Source organism: Catharus ustulatus, chromosome 1 (assembly GCF_009819885.2).
Source record: "Catharus ustulatus isolate bCatUst1 chromosome 1, bCatUst1.pri.v2, whole genome shotgun sequence".
NCBI classification, from domain to species: Eukaryota; Metazoa; Chordata; class Aves; order Passeriformes; family Turdidae; genus Catharus; species Catharus ustulatus.
The window spans coordinates 4,390,799-4,406,101 of record NC_046221.1 but is presented as its reverse complement, the minus strand read 5'-3'; the positions used below and the strand labels follow the sequence as shown (position 1 = coordinate 4,406,101).

Here is a 15,303-nt window from a genome sequence, read left to right as displayed (position 1 = left end):
GCACGGTGACAGCAGCCACCCTCCGCAGAGGTTGGTGACACCGAGCCCTGCTCCGGCTGTGTTGATCGTGTTCATCCTTTAAATGCCAAGGCTGTGATGTGATGGCTGCTAGCCCAGGAACCAGCTCTGCACAGAGCTTGTCACCTGCTGACCGACAAAAGGTGAGCTGTGGATTAGCAATAATGAATGGACTTGGTTCTCAGCACTGAAGAAGTGGCTGAAGTGAAAAGCCTTTGCCTCATCCTATAGCTTCTGTCAGCTGATACTGGGCACCAGTGGTCACACATCCCTTACTCACTGAATTGTCCCTCAGCAGCTTTTTTTTTTTTTTTTCTTTTCATTCAGCTACTCTCATAAGAGGAAACCAGGCACAGGAACTGCCTGCCCAAGGAGTCACCATCCTTAGACACAGCTTAGTGGTAGATGTGGCAGTGCTGGGTTAACTCGAGGTCTTTTCCAATTTAAATGATTCTTTGATTCTGTGAAATGCTTGGTTGATGTGTTCTCCAGCCACCTGCTTCCCTTGTGTAACTCCACTGATTGTCCTGGGATGGGAGAGAAATGGAGAAAGCTTTAACACGTCACAACAAGGAGCTGGTGATGATTCAGGGTCCGGGTTTACAGCAATGAGTTGCTGCAGCTCCTTTAAGTACCTGAATTGCTGAAGGGGAGTTTTTGGTGAAGCCACACGGACTCTGACCAGAGATTAAATGTGGTACCCAAAGCCCAGTGGGTCCTGGGGAGCCCTGGCTTCATGTCCATCTCCTCCAGGCCTGGGGGTGCTCTGCATGCAGCCTGCATTGCCTGGCAGTGGGAAGTGATGTGGCTGCTGTGTAACCCACATGACACATCATCTCCTGATCCCTTCTCTGTGCACCAAGGGCTCCTTTTCCTGGCTCAGCAGCTGCAGCCCATTGAGAACCAGTGACTCATCCCAGAGGGCTCATGTTTGGTAAAAGAAAAGAGGAGCCAAAACTTTGGCTTAGACCCAAGGAAAACACTGCTGTCCGCTTGCAATGCTTAGAAGACAACATGTCTCTTTATCATATTAGAAATAATGAAAAAAAACACCCAGTTTATAAATCTTCCCTGTTTGCCTTTGCCTGCATTTGGACGAGGACAAACAGTGCAGTTGGCTTTGCTTTTGTTTGCAGTCAGGCTTCCCCCACAGTGCCTTGGTTGACATTAAGCTGGGCCAAGTCTGGCAGTGCTGACATCCTCTTGCAGCTTACTCACAGACAGCCACCCACGTGCACTGCAACGCCAAGAGCCTCACCAAAAGGGTGTCCAAAAAAAAAGAGGTGCCCTGCTGCCTGCAAAGGGGGTGTTTCCCATTGGTTTCCACTAAACACACACCTCTGCAACGTAACACTCAGAGATTTTAAACTCTTGATGTGACAGTGAGGAAAGAAAAGTGGGATGAACAGCGAGTTTCTGCCAGCTTTGGATTTGTGTTGATCTGAAAGGTGTGAGGTGTCCAACACTGGCAGCAAGAGCAGCACAACAGACTCTGCACCCACACAGCTGTTGGATGTGGTGATCCAGGCAGCAAGAGTGGGCAGGGAAAACAGATGGCCATAAGGGATGGGCAGCAGAACACAGATTTATTCACACCATACCCTTTCTGTCACAAGGCTGGAGGTTGGCTTTTTTCTTGTGCACTCTCGAGCCAGTTCTTCCTGAAACAGTGCTGATCACATCCAGTCTGGATTCCACCCTGAGAAAAAGGACAGGGTTTTTTACTTACACAGTTTCTTCTCTTCAGATTCTGCAAGCACATCTGCTTGCTCCCTGTTTCTGTGAGACCTTATGAAATCATCCTCTGAAAATAAGTGTAACAGGGGTGTTTGGGAAAGGCAGTGTGGGCAGGAGTACTTTGTTCTAAAATTAGAAACCAGGAGTCCTGGCATTGTGAACTGCAGGCCTGCCAGTCTCCTTGCCTGGATTTTCCATTCAGATGCACACAGTCAACGAGAACAAAAGCTTTCTTTTTTTCCCCACTGACACCTGTCTCTTTGCACCAGGATGGTGTTCCAGCTTTCCATTCTCCCTTTGGGAAGCAGGGAAGCATTGCCTGCTTGCAGTACCAGCAATCCCCATGCCAATATGGAAGGAACAAGCTGTCCACTGTCATTTTTGTTGTTCTAAGCATCCTCCAAGAACCAGCTCCTTTCCTGGAGCCCTGAAGTTAGGCAATTCATGGGACTTGTGAGGAAGCCTGTGAGCTTTGACAAAGTTACACAGGGGACCTGTAATAAAAGAGTTGGATATCAATGTGAACAGCAGCATGTGAGCTCTTCATTTCTCAGAGAAAATCTGGGATACAGGTCATGGACAGACAACTTCCAAATCAATAACCATTCAGCAGTCCTTTTACCCTGGCTGCTTTGGGTGCCTTTTTTTCACTCATTAAAGCCATTTATGGTCTCTTGTTTATTCCTGGTGGTGAGAGTGACAGAAATGCCTGTTGTACCCATCCTGGGTAAGAGAGTCAGAGGATTGTACCTCATCAGCCCTGCAGTAAGGTCACCTTTTATGGCTTTTGCTGAACAAATACAGAAATACTTTAGAAATACAGCCAGTTTTGTGAGATTTTTCTTTTCCTCTCCTCTCCTCTCCTTCCCTCCCCTCTCATGTTCACAAGCACCTGTGCCCAATTTCATTCATGATGTGTACCCACTATCTTAATTCAGATGGTGTTTCACCTTGTCAAAAGCACAAATTGGCCTGAAAATTTTCCTCCTTCACTTTGGAAGCAAATCCCAACTGTTGCTCCTTTCAAGTCTCTGCGAGAACGACGCTTTTGCATTTAGCTTGTCATGCATGAAAAGTCTGACATCGTTATTTGATGTTTTACTGATTCCCCCTCCGAGCCCTTCAGAGAATCTTGAATCATGTCATCATTAGCTGTTTTCATAAAAGCATAAAATCTCTAGGATCAACACAGAGAGCACTCTGCTCAGGGACAGACCAGAGACTCTGTTACCAGTCCTGTTGCATCCAAGCTCTAATGGCTCTTTGACTATGACAAGCACAGTTTGAGTAGCACGATAAATCCTATCCACCAAACACCTCTCTCTTCTCATGCATATCTAATGCTGCACCTAGATCTGTCTTTCAGCTTTTTGAACCATTATTAACAGTGACAACCTGTTTTTTATGCAAATTGCCTTCCAGAGACAATGCTTGGATGGTTTGACTGCAAAAGGCTTGGCACTCTCTTCCCTGGTGGAAGCAGAAGGACATAGCCCTGCTCCAAGGGTTCAGTTCTCTGCCTGCAGAAATACAGCCACTCTTTCTGCAGGTCAGAGGCTTTTCCCTGATGCCATTTGTCATCCTGGATTGGAGGGGTTTTGCCATCAGAGACAGTGCAGGGACTGTCTGGCCTTGGTTCTGCTGTGATCGTCCTTGTAGGAAAACATAGAAACCGATTGCTCTTTGTAGTTCAGCTTGTGACCACTATTCATTAAATCTGTCATTTCCTCTTCTGCCTTTCAGCAGTGTTTCCTCCATCAGGAACCTAATGACCCTCTGCAAGCTCTCATCCACCTACAATTACTGGACCTGTGTCAGCTTTGCCAAGTGGCTTAAATACTGTTTAGTCTCTGGTGTCAGCTGCTGGTTATGGCTGGCCCACAGGTTTGCAACACACTCTCACCTGGATTTTATTATACCCTCAAAATACTAGGAAAAAATATCTACCCAGGCAAAGGATCAGACATGCACCACTGCAACTGAAGTAGCTTAATATCAGTCGAGTGTACTCACATCCTTGGCTGATGGAATTCAACAGAGCTAACCAAGGATTTGCTTCAACCCTCAGCTGACAAAAAAAAAAAAATCTCTGTTCAAGAGGCTTTTAAAGTGAAAAAAAAAAAAAAAAAAAGCAGCTGTGGTTTTGTGGTCACAACTAGACCTGGGAACATGATGTCTGTGTGGTGTTGTGCTCCATGCTTCTCCCTGTGTTCTTGGAAGGGATCATTTGAATCCTCTGCCTACAGCAGAATTTCTTCTGCTGTAAAATGGATGTAACACAACTTCCCTCTTGCACAGGGCAGTTTGAGTGGTGACTGCCTTCACATCAGACATCAGCCCTAATGGTGCTATTAAAAGCCCAAGAAAATTCTAGAAAATAATATACAGAGAGGATTACAGTCAAATCATCTTAGATATTTAAAAACACCCAAGTGTTCCTGTCCACTGGGTTAAAAATCAATAGTCACCAGGCAATTTCAGACATGCAGGCTGTGACACAAGGACAAGGACAGTTCTGTGGGATGTCTACAGCAGCTAGGAGCACTGTCAGGGGCAGAGGAAGATGTTGCAGTTGTGCCATGGGTGCTGAGGAACATCTGTCCTACATCCCCTTCTCCTCTTCACACCCCCACTGAACAGAGTGTTCATGTTGAGTTTTGTTTAAAGAGGGCAGCAGTTCAGTAGACAATATTTCTGGGAATCACATAAACACTTCTGCAGGGTAATCATTATTAGGAGGAAATGCTATTTTAAGGTGTCACATCTACTGGAATTTTCTCTTGGAGACAAGCCCCAAGGGGATCATGTCCTGCAGCCGTCTTCTCCTTGCCCTGCAGAAAGTGAAGCTCTTTTATTGGGGATGGGAAGAACCAACATTGCCCAGGGATGTGAAACCCTGGCCTGCAGGCTCAGTATGGAAAGCTCAGTGCTGCTCCTGCAGGTGACACTGGCGTCATGGTTTGGCCAAGGAGAGTAGCAAAGGAATGGAAACTCAAAAAAAAAAGACTTGAAAAAAAGCCTTCACTTTCTCCACTCCTCCCCAATTCATATTTACTGTAGTCCCCACCAAACTACACCTAAAATAGCTTTTTTCTGTTGCTCTTTAGCCATTTAGGTTGGATCTACCAGCTGCATGAACTTGCCTCTATTGTACTATTGCAGCTGGACTGTTGCCATCCTCCCCCCATGGGTTTTCTACAGATCTATATTTCAAAGTTATGGCTCTTGCAAAGCTCTGCTCTGAGTTCAGACAAGCTAAAAAAAAAATTAGTCATGTTTCCTCTAGTCCTGCTGCTTTACTAGGCTTCCTATTTGCAATCAAATTATTTTTAATTTTGACCACGTTCCTATTGTTTGCCAGGAAGATAATCATCTTATCTCGCCGCCGGGATATTTCTCTCCTTTCTCATGTAGTTTCAGATGGATTAAATAAATACCCCTTACACAAAGCACACCAAGCTGGGCAAAAGGGCATTTCACCATTGCTGGCTGACCTGAAATTTAGGAAATGTCTCTTTTTTGAGGGGAAAAAAAAAAGTTTGGAAGGACCCAGACATGCCATAACAGCAGCTGTGCTAATTGTACACTGTCAGTTAATTTTTATCCATCTCAGAGCGGAAATTTTTAAGTAAAAAATGTCATTTGGAAGTTAAAAGTTGGTGAGTGACACTGGCTTGGTTTACCAGTGCCAAGGGTCACAGGTACAGAGTTTTTGGTAAGGGAGAAGCCAAAAAATGTCTGAGTGGTACTCTGGGACCTTTCTGTTCCTTCTTCCCAGATGAAGCAGAATTTGGTCCCTGCAAGGAACAGGGAATCCCCCACTGTGCCATCTGTCCATGCAAGGAGAAGGATTTTCCCAGCACCATCAGTGGGTGCTTTTCTCCCCCTCCACCTGTCTGGAGATCCCATCAAAGGGACTGGAATGGGACAGGGTCAGTTCGCTGCCTTTGGAGCTCTGACCTGGAGTCCTGCACAAGGGAAGGATTTCTGCCCAGCAAACGCCAGCAGCCAGGCTGCCAGCTCAGAGCAAAGCGAGTGGGGAAGATCAGGCACCCTCAGAGCCTCCCAGTGCTCCCAGTATCCCCTCCGTGGAGGAACTGGTTTGTTGGTTTGTAAACACGCAAGCGCCAGGCGCGCAATGGAAAGTTGTGTGGACGAGTGGCATGGCTTCAACCCAAACTGTTCTGTTGTGGGTTTTTTGTTTGTTTTTTTTTTTTTTGCAACCTTCACCCACATCCATTTTTCCTCCTGCTGGATGCTGAGTGCTTTTACCTCCAGCTTCCTAATTATCGGAGCGCCACCGCTTGTGTTTCACCGCAGATGAGGAAATGAGGACATATGGCTTTTGTGATAAGAGATTTATGTGAGCTGTCTGTGCAGCAGCCCTGCAACTTTCTATACAAGTCCATTTATAAAACAAAACATGTGTAAACAGCCAGGTTTTGATTGTTTTGGTGATTTCTTCCCCCCTCGTGACAGATGTAAAGGAAAAACTGGAGGTTTCCACTTGGTGCGTGCAGATAACCCTGTGGCAAATGGGAGAGATCCCACTTGCAGTAAATCACTCAATGCTTCCTTTGATTTCTGTCACCCAAAATCCAGCTCCATGTGGGTAAATGGGAAGAAATACAAAGAAACAGGGGCTCAGTGGCTGCTCATACATGATCCCCTTTCAGCTGTAGGAGTACAAATATTCCTGAAAAGTTCCTGGCAAGAGTACAGTAAATAGTGCAAAATACCAATTGAAAAGGCAGCCAAAATCCAGTGATTGTAATGGGTGGCTTTGACTACACCCCTGTAGATTGCATATCTTTCAAATCAAGAGGCAGATTAGAGAAATAGGGTGATATTCTCAAAGAACAAAATCCTATTGTCAGTGGGGACAAAGAGCAGGGCACTCTGGACACAAATACCTATATTCATGTCTGGGCCATGCTCTCTCAGTCCTTCTCTTGTCCCTTACACTCTACTCAAGAAAAGCCAGCTGCAGGGTGGAGAATCTTGGTTCTTTTCAGGGAAAGTCTCAAGGTTTTCTCTGAAGTTCCTGGGGAGGTGAGATGGAAACACAGGATGTCCATTGCAATTTTTGGCTTTCTCGCAGTCTCAGCTGCAAATGCCACAAAGATAACATTTCTTGTGTGACTTCCCACAATATTCAGGTGCCAGATGAACCCATCAATATTCTGGAATAGTTCTGACCTTACCTGAGAAAGTTTAAGCTGAGTCTGTTTGCAGATAAGCAGGGTAATTCTGCAGGGCTCCCAGCTTCACACACAGAGTCACCTTGCAAATACAGTTTGGTTTGATTGACAGAAGTTCCAAGCACCACACACATGTGAAAAAGCTGTAGAGAAAAATGGACCTCCAATGATGTTTCCTTAACAACCCACCCAGAAATCAGACCCTCTTCAGTTTCCTTCCATCCTTTTTGGAAATGTTTTTGCCTCTGTTTGGGCAGAGAAGGTGAGTCATGGAGCAGAGGCCACGTGGAAATTCACATTCAGCTATGAAAGTGCATGTTATGACTACAATGAAAAAAAACATCATCCACACAACTCAATCTCAGTGTCAGTCACACCCAGCTTTGAAGAAATATGAGTTTAAACCTGTTCTTTTTGGTTGATTGACACTGCTGGCTGCTGCAGCTTCTTCCTCTGTGTGTCACATGTAGCCTCTGCTTTGTAAGATCTGAAATCTCTCTCCTGTGTTCAGCCAGGTGGATGGAAAAAAATGCTGGTCAGAGAAGGCTGGGGGGGCATCTCTTTGTTCTGCCTCCTGATGAAGCAACTTCCCAACCCCTCAAGATGGGATGTTGCAGTATTCCCAAGTGTTTGGTGGGTGGCAGTGCATGGAGAGTGGCTCCCTGCTCTTGGGTTTTCATGCCCTGAACCCTCTCCTCCAGGATGGGCACTGAGCATTTTGTCTTCAAGTGCAGGACTCACCCTTCCCTTTTAAATTACAGTGCCTGCTGCTGCCACCTACCTTTTGTGCTGGAGTGGATCCCAGAAATATTCCATACATTGACCCTCATCCCAAAAGCTAAACCCAAGCTACACACCACAGGTTAATTTGTTGTGTGGACAGGAGGCTTTATCTGAAAAACATTTCCTGCCATGGAAAAGTTTCAAAACCCACCAAGAGATCCCTTCTTGCTCTTGCCTGGTTGTGAGGGCTTTCATACAGCAGATTTTGGCACCTGCCCTGCAGAGCAGGTGGCCATATCATCCAGGGAGCATTTCATGCCACTGGAGATGCACAGAAAGCTGGCTGGGAACTGTGTGGCCCCACAACAACTGAGATCTGAACCCAACTCACCCTTCTCAACCACGCCATCACATTGTGACAGTCAAACAGAAGCAGAGATGGAGATGAAATGCCATCCCCAAATGTTTGTCCCCAGAAAACCTCTGCATACCTGTGGGCATTTCTGAGGAGGAGCACAAAACCCATAGGAATGCTGATGTGTGGTTTGTGCCAGGTTTGTCTGTCAGGCACTCCCCAGTTTGCTCAGAACACATGGGAAATATTTCAGTGAAATACATGTGGCTTTCCTATGAGTCCTAACAGTAAGAGGGACATAGGAGAGCTCCAAGTCTCCTTTTCCACCTGCTTTTCTGCAGCAAACAGCAGACCTGTAATTAATTTTTGGTGAGGGGGAGCTGCAGCTGACGCAGATCTGCCAAGCCATGCAGAGGTTCCAGCATCACAGGCTTGGATTTATGTGCTGACATCTCTTCCAGACCCATCCCCAGCTCCAGCCTTCAGCTGAGGAGCAGCTCACAATCTCTGAGCAAGTAATTGGTTCCTTTTCTTTACCCCAAGACAGCATCACTCCTGTACAGTTTGGGAACTAAGTATAGGAATGATTTCACCCACCATTCTCAGCCAGCCTGATGGGAGAGAAGGCCTGGCAGACAGCAGCTTTATGCTGCTGTGCAGGGCAGGAAGTGAGAAAGGATATTATATCAAACAGAAGGCATGGGAGAATTTCAGGTTAGATGGAGCATACTTAGTCACAGAAGAATTGGGTCAGTGCTCTGGGACCTGTGCTCACTTCCTGCAGGAACCCTAACACAGCCCAAAATAGCAGCAGTTAGGTAAAAGCCAAGTATCTTCCCATTTTTCTCCCCACAGCAAATACTAATGCTTACGTCATTAAAGGAGAAGCATAAATAGAACAAGCCTGGGGCTGTGATTTGCAAAGTTCTTCATCTGTGGATGAACCATCAGCTTTTCTTATTGCCCACTATTACCCACTTGTGCCATCAAACTTTTCACTGAAGATGCTATCAGGATGAAATAGCCCTTCATGTCCACCCAACACTTACACCAGTCAGCTGGCAATCAGAGCACCCATCTGCAGGTTTTATGTGTGATGTGGTTTTTGTCTCTCTGAATGGGACAGCATGCACCAAAGAAAGTGTCCTGGTGGACTGTGTTTTGGAAAGAAGGGAGAGTTTGGCTCTGTGGGTACCAGATGTGCCACCCCTGTTGTCTCAGGCACACAGAGCCTTTTTAGTTTCACTGCTGCAACACTTGGGTTCACCACTGCTCTGCACTGTGCCCTCTCCAGAGGTGTTCCCTCCAGAAACTGGCAGCCAGCACCTGTACAACACCTGCAACTCTGCACAGAGCCACACACCTCTGCCCATCCTGCCACCAGCCTTTGGAAATGTTTCCAAGAGCGACCCAAGCTGGCAGAATCCAGGGGCAGGTCCTCAGCACACCCAGCAGCAGAGAGCTGTTGGAATCAGTGGAAAGAGCCTGGACACACATGAGGATCCTTACATTGTTCAGGGACACCCTAGAATTGAAATCCCCCTAGCAGGATTCACCAAACACATTCAGGAAAGACAAGATGCTTGGAAGAATTACAGCTTTCAGCAGTAATTGGTGTGTGCAGAATCAATTCCCATTAAAACCAGGTGCTTTTAAAGGAGCTGCTTGTCACTTCAGTGACATTATAATACTTGAACCTCAAGTCCTGGGGTCCTGTGCCTGGTTCCCAAGGTAAACACATGTGATTTATTTCAGAAAAGCATCTGCACCACAGGAATTCATGACATACATCCCTGATGGGCAGCAGCCAACTTTTCAAATGTGCCAAGTTGCCAGAATTTTATTAAAAGCTGTAAAGAGCTAGAGGGAAGGTGCAGAGAAAAGCACCCTCCTTCCCAAAGCCAGGTGGCTTAGGCTCGACTCACGCTGCTTCCCGAATGGATGAGGCAAGCTGGAGTCAGAGGTTCCTTCCAGCAACAGCTCAGTCCCCCTGGATGTGTCTCTGTAAGCTGCACAAATATTCTGGGCAGGGGGAGGGAGAGAGAAAAAGAGTGAAACCTATTCAATTACATCAAGATCACGACTGGCCCTAGTAAAATCATTTATGGAGTGAGGGAAGCCGGAGCGGTTTGGGCTGGAGCCATCTGCAGTTATTTGGTATATACAGAATCGGTTTCTATGGATTCTATTAACAGGTCACGCGATTGTATACGAGGATGTGAGATCTGAATCTCTCAGGAGGGGTCCCTGGTTGGGGTTTCTATTGCCTTTATAGGCAATGGCTCAAACTTTCTTGCAGCAGTAACTCCTTAAAAACTTGAGAGGAATGGGGCTGGTTTTAGGATCCAGCCCATTTTTTTTTCCCTCCCCCACCAAAATCTTGAATTTACTTTGTTCCTCTTCCTCTCCACAACACATTTACTAAATGGGGAAGCAAGGAAATAATCAGAGAAATATTCTTGCTTCTTTTTTCCATTGTCTGCATGAATTTTCTCTCTTTCCCACCAGTCTGAGGGATATCTGGTACATAACTCAGCTCCCACTTCCATCTGTTTTTCAGCCTCTCGTTGGCCCTTTTTAGGGATAATTTTGCTTCTATGCCATTGTTGGCTCCTTCCATACAGAGTCCAAAGGAACTTGGACACACAACAGAGATTTGGGACAGTGGGTGTAGATCAGAACAGCCCAGAGGCTTCTCTACCTTTCCAGGGAGCTGCCCAGGGAGCCCTGAGCTGTTCTGGAGAGCAAGCTGTGACTCAGGAACAATCTAAAGCGCTTTGGTCTTAACTATAGCTCAATTTTACTTTAATTGCCCCAAAGAGGCAAATCCAAACCAAGTTATCAGAGCAATTGCTTCACGTCCCAGCCGTGTGGAGAAAGCTGGGCCCTGCAGAAGGCTACCCTGCTGCAGCAAGATACCACCACCTTCACCAGCATTCCAGAACCAAGGGGTTTCATCCATTTTCATCATCTCCTGGTTTTTTGTGTGTAGGTAGGACAGCCCGCATCCAGCCCAGCTTTTCCAGAAGGTAGGAAAACCCCAGCTGAAGAGCAGAGGTCACATTCCATCCTTCTGGAAAGCACAGCCAGGGATCCCACGGCGTCTCTCCAGGGCTGATGTGACCTGCGGGAGCACGGGAAACTGCACCTGGACCCAGCGGGGCTGCGGGGTGGGGCACGATCCGGGGATCGGAACTGCCCCGGGACTCGGAGCTGCCCTGGGCATCCGAACCCACTGAGGATCGGAACCACCCCAGGGGCTGGAGCTGACCCGTGGGTCAGAGCTCACCTGGAGTCTCACCGGGGCTAATCCCACCCGTACGGCCAGGGAAGCACAACCGGGACCGAGCGGGGCTGCGGGACGGGGCATCCTCCGGGATGCGCATCCGCCCGGGGGGCAGAACTGCACCGCGGATCGGAACCAACCCGGGCTCAGAACCAACCCCGGGGCTCGGAACCACGCCGGCTTTCGGAGCTGCCCCGAGGGTCAGAGCTGCCCCGGGGCTCGGAATTGCCGCAGGGTTTTGGGGCTGCCGCAGGGGTGGGAACCACCACGGGGCTCGGAACCACGTCGGGTTTCGGAGCTGCCCCGGGGGTCGGAGCTGCCCCAGGGCTCCGGAGCTGCTCCGGGGCTCGGTGTCGCCCCCCGGTTCCGGAGCTGCCCCGGGGCAAAGTGTCGCCCCCGGGTTCCGAAGCTGCCGCAGGGCTCGGTGTCACCCCCGGCTCCGGAGCTGCCCCGGGGCTCGGTGTCACCCCCGGCTCCGGAGCTGCCCCGGGGCTCGGTGTCGCCCCCCGGAGGCGGGTCCCAGCCCGGCTCGGCCCCGCGGTGGCCCCGCTCGGTCGGTGTCTGGCGGGGCCGGTCCGCCCCCGGCCCCATCCCTGTGCCATTGGTCCGCGGCCGCTCCGCGCGTCACCGCTTCCTCCCGCTTTTGTGCGCCGCCCCAGCCCAGCTCCGGCCGAGCTGAGCCGAGCCGAGCCGCGCCAGGCGCTGGGATCCGAGGTGGTGACACCAGCCCCGGGTGGTCGCGCATGTCCCTCCGCGGGTGACCCCGGTAAGTCCGTCCTCAACCCCCCCTTTCCGCGGGCGCTGGGTCCTTGCCTCCGGGAATAGTTTCGTTCTTTTAATTATTCTGTCTGCAGTGGTGACCGAGAGTTTTGCAGCCGGCTCTGGCTTCCGTGGCCTTTTCCTCCTTCCTTTCCAGTCCTGCAAGTGAGAGCTTGTCCCTGCGGCTGTGTTCGGGGCACCGTGCGGGGGAAGCCGGGGGTCCCCAGATGCGCTCCCCGAATGCGCGGCTTGCTGAGCGATTGAAGAACTGCCCTTCCCCGGGTTCTCCGCACACCCTCGCCTTGTGCTGGTGCTCTCGGGTCGCTCTTCTCCCCAGGTTGTTGTTGCCTGTGGCTTGTCCCAGCTGCAGCTGCTGGGATTGGTCTCCAGTACCCGTTTTTGGGATGCATTGGCGTTCGGAGCCAGCGATTCTCAATGTAGTCGCTTGGCTCCTTGGAAAGCTTCCAGGAGGTGCGGGGGTACTTGGCCGTCCTCACTCTCCTGCAGAGCTCTCCCTGGATGGGATGGGATGAGCCGGGCAGGAAGGCTCCGCCGGGCACGGACCCCAAGCCCGTCCCGCGGTGCCGGCGGAGCTGGGAGAGCGGCATCCCCACCTGGACGGAGCCGCGGGGCTGTGCCGCGAGTCGGGATGATGCTCGGGAAGGTTTGTGCTGCCGGCACCAAACCTCTGCCCTCCGCGGGAGGAGCGGAGCAGAGCTGGGAGCCGTGGACCAGCGGTGGCCAAATTCAGCTCTTCGCTGGCCCTGGCGCAGCTCGGAGAGAGGCTTCTCCCTCGGCTGCTGCTGTTATCCTCCTCTTCAATTCCTGTAATCCAGCTCTTTCTGGGAGTGGACCTGCTCCTGTTTCGGGAAAGGGTTTTTGCATGTGTGGCTGGTGCATGAACCAAAAACACGGGGCTCACTTGGATTCGGAGGCTTGGGATTTTTGCAGGGTTTAACTGATCTCAGGGATTTCCAGGGTCAAGCTATTTCACTTCTTTGGTGAGAGTGAATGGTTGGGGGGAATTTCTTTCTGTGACACCTTCTGGATTTATTTCCAGTCTGGTATGTGCAGTTTGACGTAGCTCTGTGCAGGATTTGTGCATGGAGTGCAGTTCTTGGAAGCAGCTCCTCAGGTGTGTGTGACATCAGCTGCATTTGGGGCTTTGCTCTACCTGTGTCTCGATACCTGTGTCAGATGGTCCAACCTTCCAGAACCCCTAATGTGACAATAATTATAAACAGGGATTCAAGGTTTCCCAGGTCTCCTGCAGATCAGAGCAGACCTCCACAGCTGGGCACAGCCTTTGCCCTGGGAAGGTTTTGCAGCTTGTAAAAGCTCCTCTGTTGAGGCAGGACGTGAGGCTGGATGGGCTGCCAGCCTGGTGGGATGTGGATGTAAAGGACCTTTTATACCTTCCTCCTGTGAGGGTTTTGGTGCTGCAATTTTTTCCATGGGTCCTTAATCTCCACCAGAAACCCGCAGCTCTGCCCTGTCAACGTGTGCTGATGGGCAATGCATTTATTTTTTTGGAGCCTGTCAGAGGGAAGTGTGCTCAGGCAGAGAGATGTGGTCTGGATTTTCACCCAGACGAAGCGACTCCGATGTGAAAAGCCAGCGACTGCGGCGGCCAGAGGAGCGGCTCCATCCCGTCCGGAACGTTCCTGTTGCTTGGTGATGCTCTGTGATTTTTTATCCTGCAGCTTGGACTCGATGCTGTGTGAATTTTCCCGTTGGGAAGACGCCGGCGAGGCTCCCACGGTGTGTCTGGCTCCCTGGCAGAGCCGTGGGATGGAGTGTGCTGCTGCAGCATGGAAAGTGATGTGATTCCAGCCCTGCTCTCCCAGATGGACGTGGGAACCGGAGCGAGGGCTGGCAGCATCTTCTCTTCTGGTGGATCTGGCCCTGCTGTCGGAGACCTGCTGGTCGAGGCTAGAGGGAAGTGAGTCAGGGTTTGCTGTTAGAAGGGATATCTTTTATTAGACTGCTCAGGGAAGGCAGGCTGGCTTTGGAGGACACATAGAAGAAAGGAGGGAGTCTGCCTTGGCTCTCCAGGCTGAGGGAATTATCTGAAAGAAAACCGGGGCAAAAAAATTCAACTACAGTTCAACCTGTGCAATTCATCTGGCCTAAGGAAGCACATTTCATCCCTCTGCAGATCTCTGAGCTCCTTAGATCCTGAGAAGCATCCCAGCCCTTCCCAGGAGGTGGCTGAGCCCTTTCCAGCCTGGTTCCTGCAGCCAGGAGCTATGGGAGACAGGGATGGTGATCACTGGTGCCTGACAGCAGCAGGAGGCTGCTGGGCTCAGTCCCTTCCACTCCCCTCTTTGCACAGAGCACAGGCCAAGCACAGTGTGCACAGAAATGTGCAGAATGTCAGCTGTGCACTGGGGAGATGGAAAATGCAGTGTGGAGCCGTAAGGAATGGAATATGAATTTAAACTTTTTTTTTGTTTTTTATTATTTCCTCAGACATGGGAAAAGCTGTAGATGGCCCAATGATACTGAAACTGGCAGGTTCACCCTCAATCCCTAGGTTTATTTATTCAGCTATTTAAGCTCCAAGAGGGAAAATGGGTGACCAGGTGTTTTTGGTGAGTGTCTCCAAGGAGCAGGTCCCCTTTCCCACAGGCCAGGGCAGTTCAGCATTTCTTTCTGGCACCTTTTCTGCCTTTGCTGAGTGCAGTGTGAGATGCAGAGGTGGTGAATGTCATCTCAGTTGTGCCTGAATCACACTGTCTCTGTAGGCTGGCACATCCCACATGGCATGAGCCTTCATCTGATGTGGTCAGTGCTGTGGTGAGCACCAGACAGGCGAGATGAGGGGTTTTCTGTCTGTGAAGGTATGGGTGAGCATGCAGGAGTGTGGATATGTGGGCATTTTTGTTTGTTTTCTTTGTGTCCCTGCAGTTCTGATCTGGTCTAGCCAAGTAATCTTCCTGTTAGTCACAAAATGCTGCTGGTGCTCAAATCAAGAGTGGTCAGGCATTGGAACAGGCTGCCCAGGGAAGTGGTGGAATCACCATTCCTGGAAGTGTTCAAAACCAGTGTAGATGTGGCATTGGGGATGTGGTTTAGTGGTGGACTTGGCAGTGCTGAGTTAATAATTGTACTCAGTGATATCAGAGGTCTTTTCCAACGTTAGTGATACTATGATCCAAACAGCCTGTCTCAGTTCATCTTTAACAACACAAGAAATTAAAAGCTAAGACCTTTAAAAATCA

The 15,303-nt window shown here is 49.7% G+C and overlaps 1 protein-coding gene across 4 annotated transcripts in view; it reads left to right on the top strand.

Annotated features, from left to right (window-relative positions):
* Nucleotides 1–11,984: 11,984 nt before the first annotated feature.
* Nucleotides 11,985–15,303, top strand: part of LOC117005550 (mitogen-activated protein kinase kinase kinase 3-like) — a 71,243-nt gene continuing 67,924 nt past the window's right edge. For 3 of the 4 annotated variants that reach the window (XM_033077330.2, XM_033077320.2, XM_033077301.2), the window contains exon 1: nt 11,985–12,086. The gene's annotated coding sequence lies outside the window, so the exon portion shown is untranslated. Of the gene's footprint in view, nt 12,087–13,715; nt 14,022–15,303 lie in introns of those variants that run through there. The other variant, XM_033077311.2, reaches the window with a different exon arrangement.